This window comes from Bubalus kerabau, chromosome 12, assembly GCF_029407905.1.
Source record: "Bubalus kerabau isolate K-KA32 ecotype Philippines breed swamp buffalo chromosome 12, PCC_UOA_SB_1v2, whole genome shotgun sequence".
Lineage (NCBI taxonomy): Eukaryota > Metazoa > Chordata > Mammalia > Artiodactyla > Bovidae > Bubalus > Bubalus kerabau.
The window spans coordinates 36524662-36530759 of record NC_073635.1 but is presented as its reverse complement, the minus strand read 5'-3'; the positions used below and the strand labels follow the sequence as shown (position 1 = coordinate 36530759).

Here is a 6098-nt window from a genome sequence, read left to right as displayed (position 1 = left end):
GAAGACTCTTAAGAGTCCTTGGACTGCAAGGAGATCCAACCAGTCCATTCTGAAGGAGATCAGTCCTGGGTGTTCTTTGGAAGGAATGATGCTGAAGCTGAAACTCCAGTACTTTGGCCACCTCATGCAAAGAGCTGACTCATTGGAAAAGACCCTGATGCTGCGAGGGATTGGGGGCAGGAGGAGAAGGGGATGACAGAGGATGAGATGGCTGGATGGCATCACCGACTCGATGGATGTGAGTTTGAGTGAACTCCGGGAATTGGTGATGGACAGGGAAGTCTGGTGTGCTGTGATTCATGGGGTTGCAGAGTCCGACACGACTGAGCGACTGGACTGAACTGAACTGAAGTGATGATGAACTCATCATGTCTTTAACCACAGTGTCTTATTCCAAACGAGAGGAGTGGCAGGCAATGGCCTCCAGGGGAGGGTGATGATGGGATGGGAGGACCAGACAGGTTTGGGAGCAGGAGCTCCAGATGAGGAGGAAGAGCAGGTTCCATGGGTGCAAGCTGCCAGCAGGCCTCGGGAGAGGCACCCCAGCAGGAAGTCTCCAGATGTGGAGCAGGTCTGAGTGATGACAAGACCCAGGAGGAGACACTACTGGGAAGCGGGTGACAGAGTGCAGTAAGGTCAGTGGAGCTGAGGTCAGCTCTCCTGCAGCTGGTCGGATGGGTGACGAGGGGGCTGTGCAGGCCAGTGGCTTTCTCCCCTACCGGGGTGAATCTCCCAGGCTGTAATCGTATCCACCAGCCCCACTTCCTTCTTCACGTTGTTCTTCCTGGAGTCCCCCTGCCTCAGTCCTCCTCTGGCCACTCACCTGTCCACTTTTCGTTCCCACATTTTGTGGATTCAGTCTCATCTACTACTGTTTCCAGCTGATCTTTATGCTTGGGGAGTTAGACCTTTAAAAATATAACTCTGTGGTCATTTGAATGGGACTTGGGGAGGAGAGGAGATAAAACATGCATTCAATCTGCCATTTTCCCCCCTTTTTTCAATATCATTAGGCTGAAGGAAAGTGATGACATTGAATAGTGAGACAAAATGGGAGACCCCCTAACTTGCAGCAGGGGTGGTGGGTTACTCCTCCTTGTTAAAGGTCACTGATTTCTTGTTTTGAAGACAGATTGTGGAGACTACTTTGGTGGCCTAGGGGTTAGGACCATGTGCTTCTGCTGCTGAGGGCCCAGGTTTGATCCCTGGTCAGGGAACTAAGATCCCAAAAGATGTGTGGCATGGCAAAAAAAAAAAAAAAAAAACAAAACCAGACTCTGAAGAACTGAGATGGACAGAACAAATGTCACAAATGAGATGAGACAAGTCAATGAGGACTCTCTAGACAGGAAATGACCTTGATTATAATTCACTTTGATTATAATTCACTCCTTGTCTTGATGGAAACTCACTACTTACAAAAAAAATGATAGTGGGAAGAATCTCTCTTCCTTTTTATTATTACTTAATAGTTCATTTCCCCTACTTCCCTTCTGATTAATACAAAAGGTATTAATTACTAAATACTTAGCTTCCTCCTCGGCTTCTGCCGGCAGCTGGACTGCACGTGGCGTGCTTCTTTTGCAGACGTGGGGCTCCTGCAGGCTTGAAGGACGACTTTGAGCCATTGCTCAGCTATTTCCAGGAGATGGATAGTGTGCACTTTGAGGATTTCTCTGAGCTCTGGAGGAGTGTGAAGTTTGGAACCATCTTCTGTGGTAGAATGAGAAATTTAGAAAAAAACACGTCTGCAAAAGAAGCTTTGGCTTTGGCTTGGTGATATTTTTTACCTCCATACACCGTCCAGATCAGAACTGGTATTTTGTATCTGCTATATGGATTATATAACACCCAACTGTGTCAACTAAAACAAAAGATTAGAGTTGCCCTGAAGGATTGGGATGAAATTTTAAAATTTCAGCAAGATTTGATATATGTACAACATTTTGAGGCAGCTTATATTTTTAGGAAGCTATGACTAGACAGAGCATTTCACTTTACAGAAATGCTTAAATTCCTGTCATACAGAATGAAGAAAAAATTCAATGAGCTGAAATTACTGAAGAATTTAAGGACCCAAATGATTGATAATGAAACTTATCACTTATGATGTATTAGAGGAAATGATGAATGTTCATGACCATTATCAGAGAATTAAACATGTAATTTCAGCTGAGAAGTCCAATCCGGAAAAACCCCTCAACTTGATAAAGGATGATTTTTTTAATAATATCAAGAACATAGCTTTGGAACATCAGCAGTGGCACAAAGACAGAAAGAATCCACCTTTAAAACTGAAAGTTAAAGATGGAGAAGAAAAGAGTGAGAGAAATTCACAACAATCAGAGAGATGTGAAAGGGCAGCATCATTAGCGAAAATAAAATCAAAGGCGTTTTCAGTTGTTCAGGCATTGAGATCAAAAAGGCACCATCAGGTCAAAGTTGACTTTTCTGACTCTGGTTCTGCACCCGGTCAAGTACAAACCAAAGCAACTAGGAAAAGAAGAAACAAAGAAACGCTGAAACCAGCAGGAAGTGGAAGTGTCTTCCAGAGCCAGAGGTGACACGCATAAGGAAGATAAATCTTTAAGTCTGAGTATGCCTGTGGTTACAGAAGAGGATGAGGGGAACAAAAGTTTTAGTGAAACAAAGTTCACTGCACCTAAGAGGAGAAGAAAACAGAGAACAAAACCCTGGTGTAGAGTACTTAATATTGAGCTCTCTGACAGAAAAGATTTATATAGGTTCATCTCTACTAATATTTTTGGACACCCAATGTGAAGAGCTGACTCATTAGAAAAGACCTTGATGCTGGGAAAGATTGAAGGCAGGAGGAGAAGGGGATGACAGAGGAGATGGTTGGATGGCATCACTGACTCAATGGACATGGATTTGAGCAATTTCTGGGAGATGGTTAAGGACAGGGAGGTATGGAGTGCTGCAGTCGATGGGGTTGCAAAGTTAGACACAACTGAGAGACTGAACAGCAACAACTACCATTTTTCTAGATTCTGCATGACCCAGCAATCCTACTCCTGGGCATATACATGGAGGAAACCATGATTCTAAAACATACATGCATCTCAATGTTTATTGTAGCACTATATACAGTAGCCAGAACATGGAAGCAACCTAAGTGTCCATCAACAGAGGAATGGATAAAAAAGATGTGGCACATATATACACATGGAATATTATTCAGCCATAACAAGGAATGAGATTTTGCCATTTGCAGAGACAGAGATTCTCTGGTGACTCAGATGGTAAAGAATCTGCCTGCAATGCGGGAGACTGGGGTTCAGTCCCTGGGTTGGGAAGATTCCCTGGAAGAGGGCATGGAAACCACTCCAGTATTCTTGCCTGGAGAATCCCCACGGACAGAGAAGTCTGGAGGGCTGCAGTCCATGGGGTCACAAGGAGTTGGACATGACTGAGCGACTAAGCATAGCACAGAGACGTGGATGGACCTAGGGACTGTCATACAGAGTGAAGTAAGAAAGAGAAAACCAAATATTGTACATTAACACATATGTGTGTAATCATGACTATATTTTGAAGATAGGGTATGAAGCACTTGATAAGATTTGCTTTAGATGTGAAATGAAAGCTTATTGGGCAGAGTTCAAATAGAAAATATTTGTGTTTAACAGTGGGTGAATTAAAATATGTCCAAGTACTGGTTACCTATTATATTAAAGTAAGCTATTTGTATTGTTAACTTGATTATAATAAAATAATAGCACTAAGTTGTAAATAAAAAAAAAAATACTCAGCTTCCCTGATAGCTCAATTGGTAAAGAATCCAACTGCAGTGCAGAATACCCCAGTTCGATTCCTGGGTTGGAAAGATCCCCTGGAGAAGGGAAAGGCTACCCACTCCAGTATTCTGGCCTGGAGAATTCCATGGAGTTTTTAGTCCATGGGGTCACAAAGAGTTGGACACAACTGAGTAACTTTCACTTAGGATACCAGAACTAAAATCCTGTGATGCTCAGCCCAGTTTAAGATCAGTTTTGACTGTTCAGAAAAAGTAATCTCATACAGGCAGCCACAGGAGAATTCATTTCACTGAGAATTACAGAAACAATTAACTGTTGTTTCAGCTCCCATCACAGGTCAGCTAAAGGAATGAGCCTGTCCTGAGTGTTCAGCGTGGTGGCCAAATGAGCGTTATTCTTCACGTAGCTGAATATTGCACCAGAATGAAGCTCCGTTCTCTTCAGGAAATGCTGATTGAACTGTTGCAGGTTCTATGTCTGCACTGATGAAACAAAAATGAATGAACGGGTCCCTCAAGCCCTTGAAGTCAAGGGGAACATGGAGACGTGATGGCGAGTGGGTGATAGGCTTCCTATGGCAGCACAGGCACCCACGATCGCCCTGGTCGAGGCCGTGCACGGGCCCTCCTGCACATCCATCCGCAGAGAGCTGCCGGTCAGGTGTTGTTTAGACATGGTGCCACTTCTCTCTGCTTCCTCGGAACACTCTCTCCCTGAGAAGCTCCTGCTGGTGGCTGCTGCTCATCTCCTGCCCCAGCACCCCCACCATGCCCTATATCTTATCTCTGGGGAAGGGACTGGGTACTTTCCCAGGTGGGAGATGAGCTGGGGTGGGGCCAGGGGCTGCTTTTCTCAGCTGGTCTGGACTTTTTCTTTCCCTTTGACACCAAACAGACCCGTCAAGGAGAACCAGCCTCTGCTCTGGCCTCCTCATGGTCCAGGCTCCTCTATCTCATCGCCCATCTTCCTGGAGGAGTCTAGGTTGCCTCCCTGCTCCACACACCAGCCATTGTGGTCCTCTTTCAGCCAGATCTCCTCATTCATGTACTCAGAACTCTGGAGGATGGTGGGGAGCTGCCATCTCGCTGGCGGTCAAGGCCCGCATCCTCACAGGTGGCCGTGGTGTGACCTCCAGTGCTGGCCCTTCCAGTGTATCTCCATATTGCTACAGGGCTTCCCTGGTGGCTCAGACAGTAAAGAATCCGCTTGCAATGCAGGAGACCCGGGTTTGAGACCCGGGTTCGATTCCTGAGTTGGGAAGATCCCCTGGAGGAGGGCATGACACCCACTCCAGTATTCTTGCCTGGAGAATCCCCATGGACAGAGGAGCCTGGTAGACTCAGTCCATAGGTTGCCAAGAGTTGGACACATTTAAGCGACTGAGCAGCACACATCTTGCTATGTTGGATTAGACTGTGGGGTGAATCAAGAGAGAAGGCTCCCACCACATTTTTGCTGGTTGGTGGGGCAGCCCACTCACATATCCAGTGGTTTTCAGGACAGTTTCCAGTGGCAGGAGGTGGCCTGAGACCTCCTCTGGCAGAGGGAGGACCAAGGAGGGACCTGGAGTGGGGGCTCTGTGTTCCCAGTGGTTCTGAACCAGACAGGACAAAATCACACACATGTCTCTTGTTAGTGCTAGGGGGTGTTCTTGGGTAACCACAAGCATTTCTTCAAACCCTCAAAATAACCCTGCAGGGCTAGGTGGTGGATTCCCATTGTACACACGGGGAAACCAAGGCTCAGAGGTGTCACATTAACTGCCTCAGCCCCAGGCTTGGGAGGCCACTTTCTTAACAGATCTGTCAGCCCCAAAGCCCCCATTTACTCTGTGGCACCAGGCTGTCCCCTCCCAGCAGGTTGGGGGTCTCATGCAAGGACCCTCTCTTCAAAAGAGGACCTCAGGCATTTGTCAGGCTGCAGAGCTTCAAATACAGAACGTGGATGTCTCCTCTTTTGTATTCTTATCCACATTTTCTTATTTATATTCTCCTTATATTTGATCCATCAAATGGAAATATCCCTTCAGGAAGAATCCTGCTGTTGTCTGGGTGGACTAGATGCCAGTGAGAAGAAAATTTAAAGTTAAGTTCAGTTCAGTCGCTCAGTCACGTCCGACTCTCTGTGACCCCATGAACCGCAGCACGCCAGGCCTCCCTGTCTATCACCAACTCCCAGAGTCCACCCAAACCCATGTCCATTGAGTCAGTGATGCTATCCAACCATCTTATCCTCTGTTGTCCCCTTCTCCTTCTGCCCTCAATATTTCCCAGCATCAAGGTCTTTTCAAGTGAGTCAGCTCTTCCCATCAGGTGGCCA

General features: G+C 46.3%; 1 pseudogene; it reads left to right on the top strand.

The window, feature by feature from the left end:
• Positions 1–674: 674 nt before the first annotated feature.
• LOC129624227 (snRNA-activating protein complex subunit 1-like) lies at positions 675–2781 on the top strand (annotated as a pseudogene).
• The last annotated feature ends 3317 nt before the right edge of the window (positions 2782–6098 follow it).